The sequence below is a fragment of the Lithobates pipiens genome, unplaced genomic scaffold (genome assembly GCF_037356315.1).
Source record: "Lithobates pipiens isolate NorthernLeopardFrog02 unplaced genomic scaffold, aLitPip1_a1.2 Scaffold_44, whole genome shotgun sequence".
Taxonomy (NCBI): Eukaryota; Metazoa; Chordata; class Amphibia; order Anura; family Ranidae; genus Lithobates; species Lithobates pipiens.
Genome location: NW_027507870.1, coordinates 5,855,802 through 5,875,906, shown reverse-complemented (window position 1 = coordinate 5,875,906; position 20,105 = coordinate 5,855,802). Strand labels below are relative to the sequence as shown.

At 41.9% G+C, this 20,105-nt stretch overlaps 1 pseudogene across 1 annotated transcript in view; it reads left to right on the top strand.

Annotated features, from left to right (window-relative positions):
* Positions 1-20,105, top strand: part of LOC143956910 (cytosolic phospholipase A2 gamma-like) — a 291,348-nt pseudogene that overhangs the window by 131,527 nt on the left and 139,716 nt on the right. The window contains exon 7 of the transcript XR_013269985.1: positions 15,149-15,257. The product of XR_013269985.1 is annotated as a cytosolic phospholipase A2 gamma-like (transcript). The remainder of the gene's footprint in view (positions 1-15,148; positions 15,258-20,105) is intronic.

Sequence of the window (20,105 nt, the reverse complement as noted above, 5' to 3'; positions counted from 1 at the left end):
AAGACTTAGGGGGTTGATACTGGGTAGACATTGTTAAACAGAAAAATGGACCTGCAAATAGGTACAGGAAATCACTATAAGAAACCGCAGTGGTACTGTGTTGGAGATTTCCGGCAGGATAGGGGTGTGAGGGGCTTGTACCAGGGAAAGAAGGAGATCTAACATAGAGGTACACTTCTAGCATTTGATCCAGAGTTCCCAGGTTTTGGAAAATCGGTTTGTGGAAATGTTAGCTTTGGCAAAAGAAAACTCCATTAGGAAGTTCTGGTTGAGTATCTGAATTTCTTCTTTCAATAGAGGGGGGTGTATCGATTTCCACATTCTCACGATCGCCAGTCTTGCTGCAATAAGAATTTGGGTCACCAGAGTCTGTAGGTGTTTAGGCCAGGTAGGAATAGCGAGACCCAGGAGTAGGTCCAATGGGGACATTGGGAGGGTTATACCACATATGGAAAAGATTATGTTCTTCACTTTGTCCCAGAATTTCCTGATAGGGGGGCAATCCCACCATATATGTAAGAGAGATCCGGTTTTGTTGCAGTTTCTCCAACATTTGGGTGAATAATTTGGGTATATCCTTGCCAGTCTTTCTGGGGTGAAGTACCATTTATGGAATAACTTCTGTGCTGATTCCCAATGGGTAATGCAATGGGATAGGCGTAGGGGTAGTCTGAGGGCCTTTTGCCACTGTGCAGGCGTAGATGATTGGTCTATCAGGGAGGACCAATATTGTATAGCGGAGGAAAGTAGGTCTGGAGATGGTTTAGTGAGCAGTTTGTATATCAAAGAAATTCCTTTGTTTCTGGGTACATCGAGATTGTAGTATTTAATCAGAGGGAGCGAAAGAGAGTATGAATTTGACCAGCTTATTTTTGATAGGGTGGATCTGATCCATAGGTAGAGGAAGAAATTTCAGTTGGAAAGGCCATATTGTTTTACTAGGTGGGTGAATGGTTGTAGAATTTCTCCCGAGAAGAGCGTTCCAATGTTGGTGATGCCGGATTTGGTGCAGTCCCATAGGGGTAAGTCCGGAGAGATAAGTTGGAGGGCTTATGGGTATTTTTGACAAAGTTTCCGTTGATATCCCTCGTGTGGTATGGTATCAAGTGGGTAGCACTTAGGGTGGAGGTTGAGCCATGTGGCAGCCAGGAGAAGTTTAGGATTTGTGAGCAGTATGGTGGCGTCTATTTGTTTCAAAGTTGTGTGATGCGTGTCTGACCACCAGGCCTTCAGTTGGTCCAAGATGGATGCTCAGTAATAGGCTTGGATGTCTGGTGCGCCTAAGCCACCAGATTGAACTGGAGACAAAAGTGTAGCTTTTTTCACTCTGGGGCGTTTCTGTTGTCAAATAAAGCTGTTAATGATTCCCTGGAGTTTTTTGATCTGATTTTGTACCAATGGAAGCGGTATGGTTTGAAAAAAATATAGCACATGTGGAAGTAAATACATTTTGGCCTCAGCTATCCTTCCGACCCATGAGTCCGGAATTCGGCTCAGATCTTTTATTCGTTTGGTAAGCTTGCCTCCAAGGTCTTCTCAGTTGGTTCTGAGTAGTATTCTGCTTGGGGATGTCAAATGGATTCCTAAATAGGGAAGAAAATAGTTAGGGGCCCATTCAAAAGGGGAGTTAGAGGAAATTGTTTTAGAAGTTTGTGCTTCTAGGCCGATACTGAGCATAAGGGATTTACTGTGGTTCAGTTTGTACATGGATATTGTGCTGAACCTTTCTAGGACTTTTTGTACAGCCAGTAGAGACGTTAGGGGATTAGTCAGGGCTATAATCATGTCATCGGCGTAGAGGCCAATTTTATGGTCAACATCTCTGACTTTTATACCTGAGATCAATGGATCATATCTTATGGATTGTGCTAGGGGCTCCATCACCAGGGCAAAAATTAAAGGGGATAGCAGGCATCCCTGTCTGGTGCCATTGGTAATTTCAAATTGGTGGGAGACTACACCTGAGGTCCAGATGCGTGCTGATGGGTGGGTATATAGACCCAGTATGGCATTAAGAAAGGTGCCTGATATTCCAAATTTGCGGAGTACTGCTTCCATATATGTCCAATACACTCTATCGAATGCTTTCTCTGCATCCAAGGCTAGGAGGAGAGAAGGCGTTCTAGTGTGCTCCATCCATTGGATTAGGTCTATAAACCGTCTGGTTCCGTCTGAAGTTTGTCTGCCGGGCACAAATCCAACTTGGTCAGGGTGTATAATTTTGGGAATGACAGAGGAAAGTCGTCGTGCAAGGAGTTTAGCATAGATTTTTGTGTCTGCGTTTAGGAGAGAGATTGGGCGGTAGTTGGCAGGGTTGGCTGGGGCTTTTCCCAGTTTGGAGATGGTGGCCACTAAGGCAGCGAGGGATTCTTTCGGGATTGCATCGGTGGTGGCAAACTGGTTATACATGTTGCATAGATGGGGGACTAAAAGTTGGGCAAATCGGTTATAATATTTATTGGGGAGTCCGTCAGGGCCCGGGGTTTTATGTAGTGGTAAGTTTTGGATCCGTTTTTGGATTTCAGTGTGTGTGAAGAGAGCTGCTAGGCAGTCAAGTTGTTCTGGAGAGATGGAGGGGAGGGAGATGGAGGATAAGAAATTGGATACGTCCGCTTTGGTGGGAGGTGGAAGGGGGTCTGACTCTGAAAGGTTGTAGAGTTTCATGTAAAAATTGCTAAATTCATTTGCGATGTTCAGCGGATTAGTTAGGCGCTTACCGTGGGAGTTAGTGAGATGTGCTATTTTTTTGTTAGCGAGTTGCTTCTTGAATTGTCTGGCCATATAGGCCCCTGGTTTGTTGGCTGCTGTGTAAGTTTGAAGTCAGTCTTTTTATGTAATAGTCAAAGTTTTTGCGAAGGTGGTCGCTGAGCTGGAGCCTAAGGGTTTTAAGTTCTGAGGAAATAGTAATCGAGGGGGATTTTTTGTTTTTGAGTTCCAGTGATCGGATCTGCTTTAAGAGGGATTCTGTGGTGAAAGAGTTTTTTGTTTTTTTTGCCTAGGACTCAAGTTTAATAAAAAGACCCCGCAAGCAAGCCTTTTGAGCATTCCATAATATGGCGTGATCAGATACAGAGCTTACATTTTGTTGAAAATAAGTCTCAATCTCAGATGGTATTTGGGTTTCAAAGTCGGGATCGTTGAGGAGAGAGGTGTTTAATCTCCAGACCGTATGTCTAGGAGTTTGGGACAGGGAGGCTAGTTTTATTGTGACTGGAGCGTGGACAGACCAGGATAGTATACCTATATGGGAGGCCGTAATAGATTGGAGCAGGTGTTTGTCTGTGATAAATAGATCGATCCGAGAGTAAGACTGGTGTGGTGGAGAGAAAAAGGTGTAGTCTCTCTCCGAATCATGAACATTTTTTACTGAAGCGCAAAAATGGAATCTACGTGAAATGATTTGGGTGAAAACAGCTGCAACACTTAAAATATGGTGAGTACCAAAAATAATATATGAAGTAAATGATAGTGCTGCGCTATAATCAACTGCCCACACTATAATAAAGTGCAATGTGCTGCTAGTGCAAATAAACTACAGTACAAATTCCAAGGCCATTAGAATATGGTATGTACCAAAAATAATATATGAAATAAATAATAGTGCTGCGCTATAATCAATTGCCCACACTCGAATAAAGTGCAATGTGCTACTAGTGCAAAACAAACTACAGTGCAAACTCCGAGACCGTCAAGGAAAACTAATAAAACTAATCACTAAACAATCCAACTGAACCTTAAAAAAGCCTTAATAGGTGGAAAAAAATTACTGTGCCAACATAGACACCAAAAAAAACTAACGTGGCTAGTGCAAAACATACCTCAGAATAAAGTGCACTGAAAAGAATATATATATATATATATATATATATATATATATATATATATATATATATATAATATGTATATGTGTGTGTATGTATGTGTGTATATATATATATATATATATATATATATATATAAATCATTAATTAAAAATAGTAACACGTGCAAATCTTGCTATAAATTGATAAGGAACAATATATATATATAAATATATGCAGTACTACAAATGAGAAAAGTGCAACTAGTGCAATCAATGTGCTAGTAATCATGCATGGGTACTTAGACACACAGTGATTGCAAACATCAAGGGAGACCTGGTGATCCTAAATTAGGTCGTTAAACCAGGACCTATTACTCATGGATCAGCTGCGCCTTTATAATTCAAAAAATAGACATACATCCAACTCCTAAGTAGTGTAAAGTCCCAATTGTTTCAAAGAACCATGCAGCCAACTCATGAGTGTGTTAAAATATCAGTATATACAATATTACACTGAGCAAATCATCTTCAGATATTAAATAGTCAATATTGCCCAGAAAGAAGATTCAGACACAATGTGCTGATCTTGCACTCATGGGTAGATGGAGGCTTCTAGGGGAGAGAAAATAAAATAAATCATTGCGCAATGCTGCAGTAGATAGATGGCTAGAGAACTTCAATCTTATCCACTCACATAAAAAGGGGATATCAAGCGCTGTTACTATAATATGGTCAGACGCGGCCGCTGAACCATCTAGGAGGCTCTTGCGCCTACCACAGGCTCCGGCTACGCGTTACGTCACAGACACATGACTTTTTCAAGGGTTGCCTGGATACCCAAGACGGTTGTTAATTATATCGCCGGCCATGTGTGAGAATGCATAGTCACGGCCATCGGCGGGCAGCGGACAAATATCATCATTCCACTTACAGCTCTACAAAATACAGTGACTTTATTCAACTAACAGTAAAAACATCTATATTAAAGCATATTTAAAAACAGGAGTGCACATTACCCTGTGCTGATATATTAAAGGGGTTGTAAAGGTTTGTTTTTTATTTTCTAAATCTCCTTTAAGCTAGTGCATTGTTGGTTCACTTACCTTTTCCTTCGATTTCCCTTATTAATGTTTTTTTTCTTTGTTTTCTTTGTCTGAATTTCTCACTTCCTGTTCCTCCTCAGTAAGCTGTTCAGTAAGCTGTTCTGGCTGACTAACCACCGCTCGGATGATGGTGAGAAGTTTACTGAGGAGAAACAGGAAGTGAGATATTCAGACAAAGAAAAAAAAACATTTAGAAGGGAAATCGAAGGAAAAGGTAAGTGAACCAACCATGCACTAGCTTAGAGGAACCTATGTAGAAAATAAAAAACAAACCTTTACAACCCCTTTAATAAGAAATAGCTAAATACACCTTAAAGGGATTGTAAAGTTAATTATTTTTTTTTTTTTTTAAATAACAAACATGTTATACTTACCTTCACTGTGCAGCTCGTTTTGCACAGAGTGGCCCCGAACCTGCTCTTCTGGGGTCCCTCGGCGGCTGTCTCTGCTTCCTCCCGCAGGTGCTTCTCATGTTCATGCAAGCTCCCTCGCAGGGCGCTCCCGTGATACAGCCGGCGGCTATAGCAGCTCACTGAATCACACGGCCCCGTCCCCCGGCACTCCACGTCAGTGGATGTGATTGACAGCAGCATGAGCCAATGGCTTCGCTGCTTTCCATCCATCCACTCCAGCCAATCAGCGGCCAGGCTGAGTGGTGACGAGGAAGTCGGGGGACGAGCGCGGGACTTTCGAGGGGTGAGGTAAGTAAAACGGGGGCACTGTCAGATTTTTTCACCTTAATGCATAGAATGCATTAAGGTGAACAAACATTTACCTTTACAACCCCTTTAAGGAGAAAAGAAAAAAAAAACTCCCTCCAGTGTGCAAAACAGGGAAAAACACCCAAACTCAGATAATACTATACATATTAAGGGGAGCTCCCTCCAATGGACGATGCAAAAACGAACATCCGGAATAGATTCATGTAGCTGAATGCACATTGGGTGGCAGGCCTTCCAATGAGCAAAACAGGAATATTCAACCTAAATAGATCTATATATCCATACTATGTGCATTCAGAGATGACTCCTCCAATAGACCATAGAAGAGAAATGACACAGGTGACTCAATACATGCTGTATAACCCTATCAATATCCCTATATCAGTCGTCTGAATCAATGAATGGCATTGATGATAAACAGCCATGACAGTCAATATACATATATCAGGAGGCAGTCATCCACTAAAACTCTCTCTCTCTCTCTCTCTCTCTCTCTCTATATATATATATATATATATATATATATATATATATATATAGAGAGAGAGAGAGAGAGAGAGAGAGAGAGAGAGAGAGAGAGAGAGAGAGAGAGAGAGAGAGAGAGAGAGAGAGAGAGAGAGAGAGAGAGATCATATATTTATCTATATAAATATGTACAAAAACACCTAAGAGATATTATAAATTAAATGAATGTGAAAAATATAAAATATCTGTAAAAAATACATGCGATGAGAAGATAAAAAATCCCAAACCATGGTTAAGTTTAATTTTTAGAGCATGGGAAAATTATATATAAAAACAAAATTACTTCCATAATATCACTAAATGATATAACAGAAAAATGAGGAACAGGTTGGTAGGTGAGAGGTCAGAAACGTTAATCTTAGATTGTATGGGGGGTCATTTTACCTTAGACTCTAAACCCTTGTACACACGGTCGGACATTCTGACAACCAAATCCGTTGGATTTTGTCCGACGGATTTTGTCCGAAACTGTTGCATACACACGGTCGGACAAAGTTGTCGGATAATCCGATTGCACATAACGTGATGACGTTATTTCGTTACGACGGGACTACGCGCACGACGATGTACGTCGACAGAATGGCACGGGCAGGCAAATGGGCATACATGTACGTCCCTTTAAATTTGCCGCCCTGCCATTGGGAGCGCGCCGTCGGCGGCGCGCTCCCGTGCTGGTCGGTACCCCCGTGAGTCCGGTCACGGGACCCGCGGACTCGATCGCCGCGGGCATCCCCGCGATCGTCTCACGGAGCGGCCGAATGGGGAAGTGCCGTTGTAAACAACATTTCTCCATTCTGCCTAGCAACTAGTGACGCTGATCTCTGCTCCATGTGATTGGAGCAGAGATCAGTGTTCACTAAATGAAAGCCCAACCCCCCCACAGTTAGTAACACACCCCTAGGAACACTTAACCCCTACACTGCCACCCACTGGTTAACCCCTTCACTGCCAGTGTCATTTACACAGGAATCACTGCATTTATATAGCACTGATTGCTGTATAAATGACAATGGTCCCAAAAATGTGTCAAAAATGTCTGATGGGTCCCCCACAATGTTGCAGTCAAAATAAAAATCGCTGATCGCTGCCATTACTAGTAAAAAAAATAATAATAAAAAATTATTAATAAAAATGCTATAAAACTATCCCTATTTTGTAAACGCTATAACTTTTGCGCAAACCAATCAATAATCGCTTATTGTGATTTTTTTTACCAAAAATATGTAGAAGAATACGTATCTGCCTAAACTGAGGGAAAAAAATGTTTTTTTATATATTTTTGGGGGATATTTATTATAACAAAAAGTAAAAAATAATGCGTTTTTTTCAAAATTGTCGCTCTATTTTTGTTTATAGCGCAAAAAATAAAAACCGCAGAGGTGATCAAATACCACCAAAAGAAAGCTCAATTTGTGGGAAAAAAAGGACGTCAATTTTGTTTGGGAGCCACGTCGCACGACCGCGCAATTGTCAGTTAAAGCGACGCAGTGCCGAATCGCAAAAAGTGCTCTGGTCTTTGACCAGCAAATTGGTCTGGTCTGAAAGTGGTTAAGGATACGTTAAACTTAGGAATAAGTTACAAATTACACTCTTTTAAGTAGTTGGATGCTCTAGGATGAGATAGCCAGGTATTCCATTTCTTTTTGAATGTGATGGTGGAGAATTTTTTATAGGCTAGCATAAGTTTGTACTGAGCTTGAATATTTAGTCTAGCAATATCAGTCGATAAGTTGGGTGCGTCCTTGGATTTCCAGAGGCTGGTTATAGTGAGCCTTGCTGCTTTTAATATGCGGGTTACTATTGTTCTAAATGTTATGGGGTAGATGTCCAGATTTAGAATAAGTAAGGCTGTGGCCGGAGTGAGCTTGGTTAGATTTCCCACAAGATCTGCTATAAAAGAAGCTATTGAATTTCCAAGTTTTTACAGCTCCATAATCTGTTTGTTCATTACATCATCAACATATGTCAGATGTAGAGGGATATATTTTTGATAATTTATATAGAGTCAAATACCATCTATTCAATATTTTTTTGTGCATTATCCCCAGTGTTCGATACACACGTGGAAGAATTACTGGATATATGAATGGATTTTTTCCATTGATCCCAAGAGAATTCTTGAACCAAGTCTTTCTCCCATTTAATCATGTGTGCATTTTTAGAATTATTTGGGTAATTAGTTGGTACCTGAGATTGAAGATCCTTACGCCTGTTGGCTGCTAGTGCTGTAGCATTGAAATGTTTGTCTGATGCCACGTACACACGATTGGAAATTCCGCCAGCAAAAGTCCGATGAGAGCTTTTGGTCGGAAAATGCGACCGTGTGTACGCTCCATCGGACTCTTGCTGGCTTAATTTCCGCCAGCAAAATATTGAGAGCAGGTTCTCTATTTTTCAGTGGGAAAAAGTTCAGATCGGAAATTCCGATCTTTTGTGCCAATTCCAACGTGCAAAATTCCTACGCATGCTCGGAAACAATTTGACGCATGCTCGGAAGCATTGAACTTCATTTTCTTGGCTCATGGTAGCGTTGTACGTCACCGCGTTCTTGATGGTCGAAAGTTCAGAGAACTTTGGTGTGACCGTGTGTATGCAAGCTAACCTTGAGCGGAATTCTGTCGGAAAAACCATCCAAGATTTTTCAGATGGAAATTCTGCTCATGTGTATCATGAGCAGTACTGTCACTGTCAGTCTGTACCTACTGTTTGAATGTTTTCATTTTTTGTTTAAAAGCAATAAAAAAAAATAGAAAAACAAAAAAACAGTCTGTTTGCAGATAAACTGAGAAGTGGTATTTCAGAGAATGCCAACAGCCCCAGCAGGAGAGCGTTGCTAGGGTAACACTAACAGTACAGCTCAAGGCAGAGAGGCAGCGGGAAAAATGCTTTATGCTGGTAGGAGGGATTTCAGCATGGGGGCAGATTTTTATTGGAAGGAAGGGGAATTTATGCTCTGGAATTGCAGGTCAGCAAGCCCAGACTGTTATATACCAGTCACCTGTTTAAGATCTACTGGTTGCTGACCCCCCGCTATAGAGGAACCATGTTCCTCATGGCTTTCTCTCCCTCTGCAATGCTGCCGCGGTTAAATGCCACCTGCAGCAGAGACACCAGACTGCACTTGCCTACATGCTGGTGATGTGAAAGGTTTACAGGAATGCAATGGGTGCAACCAGTGACAGTGGGAAGTTGTCATATTTAGAAGTGGTAGAGATATTGCTTCTATATATGATGATAAGCTCTCCATCAAACAGGGGGGCAGATGGGAAAAAGTGTGAGTGCCCCGAAAAGCCAAAGTTCAGACTGAAGCTAAGTTTGGGCTAAATCAGGGGCAAACATATAGGAGTCGCCCTCACAACCCAGCCCCATGCTCCAGGGGGCCCATGTGCCCCCCTGTACACCGGGATAGGAAGCCGGTAGGGGCAGTGGCATGTAGAGCAGGGGTAGGGAACCTCAGCCCTCCAGCTGTTTTGAAACTACAAGACCCTGATATTCACAGGCATGATGCCTAGAGGCAGATTCGTGATGGGATTTGTATTTTCAAAACAGCTGGAGTGCCAAGTTCGACTATCCCTTATGTAGAGGAACCAATCCCTCCAAGTAACTGCTGAATGCCCGCTTCTCCTCCTCTCCTTCCCTCTGATATTCAACGGATGCAGGAGGGAAATGGAGGGAATTGGCTCCTTCACATGCCGCTTATGCCGCCTCTGTATCCCTGTCCTGCTGCCCTGGGCCCCTGTGTGCTTCCCTGGCTCTCCCTTGTGGGGTGACCTGTCAGGATGGAGAGCTAGGAAGGGGCTGGTAAATGTGTAATTTACTGTTTTTTTTTCTTGTCTTAATAAATGTCAGTTATGGTACTGATCACTAACTGTTTGTTTTTGTTTTTTTGTTTTTTTATTCATTCACAGCTGGGGCATAGTAAACTGTGTTTACTATACCTCAGTTTATGAATGAATGGGAAGTCTCTGTACAGAGCTATTCCTGTTCATTCAACCTGTGCAACTGAGACTGATTATGTATTTTTCACACAAGCCCCCCAAAGGGCATCTTAAAAATATGTAAAAAAAATATAAAAAATAAAACTGTAAAGAAAAAAAATGTAAAAAAAAATGAAAACAACAAAAATAAAAAACTACTGACACCAGTGGCGGAACTACCAGGGCCGCAAGGGTCTCACTTGCAACTGGACACCAGTGTTCTGCCACTGTGGAGGACCCCAAGATGACAGGAAGTTGGCCAACTGGGGGAGCATGATAAAGGGTCCCACGATGGGAGTAAAGGGTCCCTGGTTCAGTGGAAAGGGCACCAGTCATCATACTTTCTTCCACTTTCAGTAGTCATACTTTCGTGCACTGGGATCCTGAAGGTTCTAGTTATGCCTCTGGACTGCATCAATGGCTCATTCCTAGTAAGGACTGATTAAAAGGTTTTTGTTACAATCAGTTTTGCTAAACAGAGTCATACTAAAATAACCTTCCAAGAAAGTAAGGTGATGGACAACATTGCTGAATAAGGCCTGGGGAGCAGAAGGTAATAGGACTTAAGCAGCCCATAGATGATTCTTATTTATTATTTTTTTTTAACTAGTGGGTTGAAAGAAAAACTGATCTGTGTGGTTCACCATTAATGACACTGAACCTTGGGGTACCCCAATAATAACGCATATCCTTGGGGTACACCACTACAACACTAAACCTTGGGGTACATCACTCATAACACTGAACCTTGGGGTACAACACTAATAACACTGACCATTGAGGCACCCCACTAATAACACTGAACCTTGGGGCACCCCACTAATAACACTGAACCTTGGGGTACACCACTAATAACACTGAACCTTGGGGTACACCACTAATGACACGGAACCTTGGGGTACACCACCACTAACACTGAACCTTGGGGTACACCACTAATGACACTGAACCTTGGGAGACACCATTAGATGGCTTTCACACCAAGCCGCCCATAGCGTTGGTGATAAAACGCCGCTATTTTTAGCAGCGTTTTACCATCCGATTTGCAGCACATTTCGGCCGCTAGCGGGGCAATTTTTCCCCCCGCTAGCTGCCGAGAAAGGGTTTAAACCACCCGCAGTACACCGCTAAAGCAACGTTTTGCTGTCAGTACTGCAGCGCTGCCCCATTGATTTCAATGGGGAGCAGCGGTGGAGGAGCGGTAAACACACCGCTCCTTCACCGCTCCAAAGAAGCTGCTGGCAGGACTTTTCCTGACGTCCTGCCAGCGCACCGCTCCAGTGTGAAAGCCCTCGGGCTTTCACACTGGAAACAATGGAGCAGCAGTTTAAGGGCGGATTGCAGGCACTATTTCTAATGCTATAGTGCCTGCAAATCACCCTCGGTGTGAAAGGGGTCTAAATAACACTGAACCTTGGAGTGCACCACTAATACAGTAACATTGAACATGGGGGACACCACTAATAACACTGAACTTTGGGGTACACCACTAATAACACTGAACCTTGGGGGACACCTCTAATAACACTGAACCTTGGGGGACACCGCTAATAACACTGAACCTTGGGGGACACCACTAATAACACTGAACTTTGGGGTACACCACTAATAACACTGAACCTTGGGGGACACCTCTAATAACACTGAACCTTGGGGGACACCACTAATAACACTGAACCTTGGGGGACACCGCTAATAACACTGAACTTTGGGGTACACCACTAATAACACTGAACTTTGGGGTACACCGCTAATAACACTGAACTTTGGGGTACACCACTAATAACACTGAACCTTGGGGGACACCACTAATAACACTGAACCTTGGGGGACACCACTAATAACACTGAACTTTGGGGTACCCTAATAATAACACTGAACCTTAGGGTACACTAATAACACTGAACCTGGGGGTACACCACCAATAACACTGGAAGTTGGTGCACCCAAATAACTGAATCTTGGGGCACACCACTAATGACACTGAACCTTGGGGGGCACCACTAATAACACTGAACCTTGGATTTACTGGTCCATATGATAGTGGTTATAAATACAATCAACTGTCTAATGTCTGTGTGATGCAGAATAACTTGAGCAGCCATTTCCTTGTTTGCGTTTCTGCTACTGTCCCAGGTGTCCACCTGAGACTAGTACTGTACTTCCTGTAAGTGTCTTCTGTTCAGTAGCTTGGATCATTTGTGTGTGGTTTATTTTTTTGTTTTTTTTTCTCTTTCTGACGTTTTTTAGGGAATTGATCCCTTTCACCTTATCCCCCTCTATCATATCATAGCCTGCTTAAAAGTTCGCCCTCTCCAGTGTGGGAGCACTCGTTCACCCTCAGGTTTACACCCACCCCACAGCGGCCCTGCTGGGCCTTAGCTGACACTCCAGCCTAGACACTCCAGGTGGATTTGTCCCTCCATTTCCACCTCTGGTAGCTGTACACTTAGGTTTCGTGTGTACCCTACAAGAGTAGAAAACTTACAAACCGTGGGCGACCAAACACCCCCCCTCTTCCCTCCCTTCCTCCCCTCCCACCCGAACTCTCAGCCCATACCCTATTTCCTTCCGTCTTCCCCCTCACTCCGGTTCTATACCTCCTTTCAATGCGGAGGTGGCCCCCCTCTGCCTCCCCGCCTACCCGCCGCCTCCACCTGGGGCCCCTAGGAGCACCTTACCAAAGCTCCTGGCCCAGACATAGGGACTTCCGTTGCCGATACCTCAACAGCTTTTGGTCATAGACTTCTCATCCTTAGTTGAGAATGCACCCCTCTCTGACAATGCAACAACAACTAACCCTGAAATGCCTATCACTAAATGTTAAAGGCTTAAACCTTCCAGAGAAGAGATCACAGGTACTAACTGCCTTGACGAAACATAGAGCCCACTTTTTGCTCCTCCAGGAAACGCACTTCCGCACTAATGCTATCCCCAAGCTAGCGAACCACATTTATAATCGGTCGCTACATTCCACTAATCCAGAGGCTAAAACTAAAGGGGTCTCGATACTTATTGCCAAACATGCCGATTTTCAGCTTAAAGAGTCCAAAATAGATCCGGAGGGGAGATATTTCTTTATCAAGGGTACGTACGCGTCAAAACCAATCACACTGGCTAACATTTATTGTCCCAATGAAAATCAACTATCTTTTCTCAGGTCCGTATGTGACTTACTATCTTCCTTCCAAGAGGGCATAGTGATTTTGGGGGGAGATTTCAACATTCCAATGAATCCACTCCTAGACACCTCGACAGGGACGTCCTCACTGACTCCCTTGCGCAACAACCCAGATTTTCACCCGGGGGAATCCTCCTTGTTTTTAATAAGGGAATGGCCACATGAGGAGGTATTAGCCCACCACCTCTTCCACAGAGGTCGACCGCGCTCTTATGAAAACTTAGCTGCACTTTCCCCAACCCAGAGCTTCCCTTTCTGGTCTTATAGACAATTGAGACATTTCTTAGCCTCGGAAGCTCCATCCGCTACGTGGTGTAGACAACTTTCCCCATTTGAACGCCTATGTACCTATGCAACACTTCTCTGAGACACCTAATCTCGAGCATATATGTAATACTACAAGACGACTCTGACCAGATACAGGCGATCCCCACACTTAGCTCCTGGGAAAAAGACCTACAGATCAACCTCACAAAAGAACAGCGGGAGGACATATTTACTTACACCCATAAAGGTTCAATGAATGTAGCAATACAAGAGAATGGATACAAAATCGTAACCAAGTGGTACAGAACCCCTGCTAGGCTACACCAATTCTCCCCCACAATCCCCAATACTTGCTGGAGATGCAAGTCAGCGGTAGGCTCTATGATACATATTTGGTGGAAGTGCCCCTCAATACAACTTTTCTGGCAGGAAGGTCACTCCATTATCTTGCAGGTCACCACTTACACTTTGAACTATAACCCTGCACAATACCTCCTCCATCATACAACTCTCCCTAAACAGACCTACTACAAATCATTAGCCATGCATATGATCAATGCAGCCAGACTGTGTATTCCTACTCACTGGTAATCTACTGAGGTCCCCTCTATTCGGGAATGGCTGTCAAGAATCGCTAAGATAGAGGAGATGGAGGAGCTGATTTATACCACTCAAGAACGTCTACAGAAATTTTAGGCAATCTGGGCATGCTGGAAACACTTTCAAACCACAGACAAATACAAAGCATTCTTCCCCCCCTCCACCAGGGATGCATAATTCACGAAACTAAAAGGTGCGGCGGGGGGGGGGGGGGGGCACGGAGCCCACCTCCCTTCCTCCTCCCTCCTTATACTTATACTTTCTCTATCCTTTCCTCTCCCAACCCCTCCCTTCCCCACTCGTTCCCTCCTATCCAACTAAACAGTGTACCCGCCCCTAGGATATTCAACCGACCTTTCACCACATAGAGCTGCACTTCAGAAGCCACCTTCATGCCCACACTATCCTTAGAGCCAGGATTAACACCTTCTTCAGAACCCAAGTTAGACCTGATGATAATGGTCTCACGGGTTGGGCACTCATATTTAGCACTACCTGACACGGCGTGAGTGAACCTCCCCTAATATATCATTACACCGGTTATATGTTTGTTGTTAAGCTATGACTATCCTTATATAGCTGTGCCCTAGTAACCACGGCCAATGTAACTCTGTTATACTGTCACCTGCTCTGCGATACGAGAGAGTCGTGGCAGCACTTTCTGTATGTGATTTTTACCTGTTGCACATGTCTGTATAATGTGAATTGTTTAATAAAATCATTTATGGTAAAAAAAAAAAAAAAATACTGAACCTTGAGGTACACCCCTAATAACACTGAACCTTGGGGTACACCACTAATAACACTGAACCTTGGGGTACATCACTAATAACACTGAACCTTGGGGTACACCACTAATAACACTGAACCTTGGGGTACATCACTAATAACACTGAACCTTGGGGTACCCCAATAATAACACTGAACTTTGGGGTACACACACTGGTAATGTTTTTCTCTTTCATCTCCAGGTCAATGAAGGAAAGCTGTCCAGTCACAAGGAAATGTGTGAGACCGGTGAAGACCCGTACCCCATCTACTCTGCTGTGAGAAAGCATAAAATACATAAAGGCAAAGCAGGTGATTTTACTAGAGCGGCATTCCCAAAGGAGAGTTCCACCCAAAAGTAAAAGCTATCTTTGCACTCTCCCCCCTTCTGCTGCCCCATTTATTACATTGCATCGTTGTGTGGCAATCTACAAGATTGAGCCCACAGGTGGTACCCCATAGAAAGAGGCTTCCTATGGGGTACCACCAAGAAGAGGTAGGAGGTGAAAGCACTGGCAGGGAACCCCAGAAGAGAAGGTTTGGGGCGCACTCTGTGAAAAATGATTACAGGGCAGATTAGCATGTTTAGCACTACTCCCTTGGGGGTTGCAGATGATTGGGTTCCCCACTCCTGCACAGCCAGGCATTAAGCTTTTTTTTTACACTTTCTTCAGACACAAGGAACAGTCTTTGAGCTTGCTTTTTGTTGTTTTATTAGGAGTAATATCTTGGCTGGGGATAGGAATTATGGGATGCCCAACTTGATAGTGAGAAAACCAGGGACAGCTTCCTTCCTATGTATTAACACAATATGATCGGTATTCAATATCACTGTACCTCCAGTCCACACTGCTCAGGTGAAATTGGTGGTCAATAGGGATGAGCCAGATGCTCAAATCAAACTAATTTTAAATTTGTTATGTATCAAATTGGAAATCACCTGGTCTATCCACAGCTACTTCATTGGTGGAAGGGGGGGGGGGGGGGGGTCATCCATTGGCGTGCAATCAATTTACACACAATATACAATAGTCATGTCACAGCTATAAGTACAGCTGGCTGATACACCTCTGTGACTAGTGCTCCTAGTAAGCAGCAGTGTACAAGCACGCTGGGTTTGTGTGAAACACATCTACCTACCATCCTGTTGTATTCTGTCCATGTTTAGCATACAGTGCCTTGCAAAAGTATTCGGCCCCCTTGAACTTTTCAACCTTTTGCCACATTTCAGGCTTCAAACATAAAGATATAATTTTTTTTTTTTTTGTGAAGAATCACCAACAAGTGGGACACAATTGTGAAGTGGAACGAAATCTATTGGATATTTTAAACTTTTTTAACTAATAAAAAAATGAAAAAAATGAAAAATGATTCGGCCCCCTTGCGTTAATACTTTGTAGAGCCACCTTTTGCTGCGATTACAGCTGCAAGTCGCTTGGGGTATGTCTCTATCAGTTTTGCACATCGAGAGACTGAAATTCTTGCCCATTCTTCCTTGCAAAACAGCTGGAGCTCAGTGAGGTTGGATGGAGAGCGTTTGTGAACAGCAGTTTTCAGCTCTTTCCACAGATTCTCGATTGGATTCAGGTCTGGACTTTGACTTGGCCATTCTAACACCTGGATACGTTTATTTGTGAACCATTCCTTTGTAGATTTTGCTGTATGTTTGGGATCATTGTCTTGTTGGAAGATAAATCTCCGTCCCAGTTTCAGGTCTTTTGCAGACTCCAACAGGTTTTCATCCAGAATGGTCCTGTATTTGGCTGCATCCATCTTCCCCTCAATTTTAACCATCTTCCCTGTCCCTGCTGAAGAAAAGCAGGCCCAAACCATGATGCTGCCACCACCATGTGTGACAGTGGGGATGGTGTGTTGAGGGTGATGAGCTGTGTTGCTTTTACGCCAAACATATAGTTTTGCATTGTGGGCAAAAAGTTGGATTTTGGTTTCATCTGACCAGAGCACCTTCTTCCACATGTTTGGTGTGTCTCCCAGGTGGCTTGTGGCAAACTTTAGACGAGACTTTTTATGGATATCTTTGAGAAATGGCTTTCTTCTTGCCACTCTTCCATAAAGGGCAGATTTGTGCAGTGTACGACTGATTGTTGTCCTATGGACAGACTCTCCCACCTCAGCTGTAGTTCTCTGCAGTTCATCCAGAGTGATCATGGGCCTCTTGGCTGCATCTCTGATCAGTCTTCTCCTTGTCTGAGCTGAAAGTTTAGAGGGAAGGCCAGGTCTTGGTAGATTTGCAGTGGTCTGATACTCCTTCCATTTCAAAATGATCGCTTGCCCATATCGTATTAATATTAAAGCCTAAAATGGATCAATCAATTTGTAAAAACTATAGACCTATATCTTTGACAAACATAGATATAAGAATATACTCTAAGATAATAGCGAGACGAATAACAGAAATTATATCAGATCATATAAATTTGGACCAAACAGGTTTTATGAAGGGTAGAGAAACAAGGGATAACAATTATCAAGACATGTACACTGATGGAATACGCTCAGAGAAATGCCATCCCTGCTTGCCTTCTGGCTATAGATGCTGAGAAGGCTTTTGATAGGGTGGGATGGCAATTCTTGGAGGAAGTATTGAGGCAAATAGGAATGGGACCTAAAATGCTAGATAGGATCACTGCATTATATAAAAATTCAAGAGCAAAAGTTAGGACAAATGGGATGTTGTCATATTATATAAAGGTATCAAATGGGACTAGACAGGGGTGTCCCCTATCCCCACTTCTGTACGTTATGATAATGGAACATCTTATGGAAGCTATAAGGGGAAATACGGATATCAAAGGGATAGAGGTTAAAGGTATAGAATATAAGACGGCTGCATATGCAGATGATCTTTTATTATATATAACTAACTCTATAATTACAATACCAAATGTAATAAAAGAACTGGAAAGATTTGGGAAATTGAGCAACTTTAAAGTTAATTATGATAAATCTGAAGTAATGAACATCTCATTGGAAGAAGGAATGCAAAAGATAATACTAAATGATTTCCCATTTAAATGGAAACAAGACGCGATTAAGTATCTTGGAATATATATTCCAAGTGACTTAAAACTTCTACAGGACATGAACTATAATAAAGCAATTTATAAGGTAAAAAAACTTTTAGGAAAATATGATAAAATAACTTATTCCTGGTTAGGGAAAATAAATATTCTAAAGATGGTGATACTACCAATTATGCTATATATTTTTTCAAACTGTCCCTATTATACCATCAGGAAAGATTATGAAGGATTTAAGAGAAGCTGCAGAAAGTTTTATATGGTCGCATAAGGTTCCTAGAATAGGAAGAGAAGTATTAATAAGAACAAAAAAAAAAGAGGACTGGCAATGCCTGACTTCTCCAAATACCTCCAAGCAGCATCAATAATGAGAATTATAGATTGGCAGCATAATGCAAAAAATAAACAATGGGTAAAGTTAGAAGAAGATATAATAGGGGCTAAAATAAAACATCAACCATGGATAAAATCTAATTTAAGACCAGAAGAAAAGCAGTTACCCATTTTTGTAAAAACAACATTAAAAATTTGGGACGATATAATAAAAAAAGGAAATCTCTCCTCAATGAGTGGCCCTATGACCCCATTATTTGCCAACCCCGAATTTAGACCAGCACTAAAAAGCAAAACATTTCTTAAATGGAATATGGAGGAGCATGAGCGAATAATACAAATCCTGATAGATGGGAGAATGCCAACGTTTCAGGAAATGGGACATGAATATAATAATAAATGGCTGCAATACTCTCAGTTGAAAGCATATATAGATCCATTAATGATAAGTATTAATAGACAATTAACTGTATTCGAGCAAATAGTATTAAATAAGGATAAAGCGAATAAAAAACTTTCTAAGATGTGCAATCTATGACTCCCCTATGGTGATATTAAAAAAATAGCAGCAGTGAAAAAATGGGAGGAGGAAATAGGGAATGTGTTGACATAGAAGGAATGGGAAGGGATATATGGGATGGGATATATGGAAGAATACATAAACTATCGGTAGAAAAAAACTATAAAGTTGCAATAAGATGGTATAGAAGCCCAGTAGTAATGAATAGAATAAATAAAAGGAACCCTGAAACCTGTTGCAGATGCAAAATAGAAAAGAGTACTTTAGAACACATATGGTATAGCTGTTACAAGTTAAGAGATTTTTGGGGTAAGATAACAGAAATATATCAGCGAGTGACAGGTACTAGGATAAACATAGATATAATGATAGTACTATTCTCTCTCACACCTAAATCATTAACACAGAAAGAGATAGAGTTTTTGCACTGTATGACTACAGCTGCAAAAGTTGTAATAGCGCAAAAATGGAAAAAGGAAAATGCTCCATTAATAATAGAGTGGAAATGTGAAATGAGTGAAACACACTATATGGAGAAGCAAATAAGAGAAGAAGGATATGTGGAGAATCCGATTTCAAAGCATTGGAAAAAGTGGGAGGAGTTTTGCACCTCAGGGAACCTTAAGGAATATTTGTAAGTGAGGAAGTGAGGAGCGATGGGGTAGGTGGGAGGGATGAGGGCTGATATATATATATATATATATATATATATATATATATATATATATATATATATATAATATATAGTTTTTTTTTTTTTTTTTTTGAGAAATATGTAGTAGTTGATGGATGTTAGGTACGTTGATGGATGTTTTGTATGTTTTATAATTATAAAGAAATAATAAAGAAAGATTTGAAACAAAATGATCGCTTGCACAGTGCTCCATGGAATGTTTAAAGCTTGGGAAATCTTTTTGTATCCAAATCCGGCTTTAAACTTCCCCACAACAGTATTACGGACCTGCCTGGTGTGTTCCTTGGTCTTCATGATGCTCTCTGCGCTTTCAACAGAACCCTGAGACTATCACAGAGCAGGTGCATTTATACAGAGACTTGATTACACACAGGTGGATTCTATTTATCACCATCAGTCATTTAGGGCAACATTGGATCATTCAGAGATCCTCGCTGAACTTCTGGAGTGAGTTTGCTGCACTGAAAAGTAAATTCATTGAATAATATATTCATTATTCATTATTCATTGAGTGTTCTCTGTATTATGGGAGCCGACAATGGAAAGTGATTTTAAAATACTTTTTTTCCTTG